Here is a 358-nt window from a genome sequence, read left to right on the forward strand (position 1 = left end):
GAGTCAGATTCCCAGACTGTGGGCCAGGTTTAGCTGGATTCAGTTACCTGGCTGAGGCCTAGTGAGCAAAATATTCCAAACCTCGCGTGATTTGGAACCGGAAGTCGGATAAATACGGATCTCCAGATGTGCGAATCCATCGATATGAGGTGGCCCTAGAGTTTCTATTCATCATTTTAACCGCATTTCATCCATCCTGAGACACGGCTTTTGATATTTTATCATCTCAAGATAGTGTTGGATGTCTAACAGCAGCGTTTTTCTAAGAGATACATGAAACAACAGTGACTGTCAGAAACGATGCTGTATTCCATGCAATGAAATTGTTGTAATAGGTGCTCGATAAATGTTGACAATA

The sequence above is a fragment of the Trachypithecus francoisi genome, unplaced genomic scaffold (genome assembly GCF_009764315.1).
Source record: "Trachypithecus francoisi isolate TF-2019V2 unplaced genomic scaffold, Tfra_2.0 Lachesis_group16, whole genome shotgun sequence".
NCBI classification, from domain to species: Eukaryota; Metazoa; Chordata; class Mammalia; order Primates; family Cercopithecidae; genus Trachypithecus; species Trachypithecus francoisi.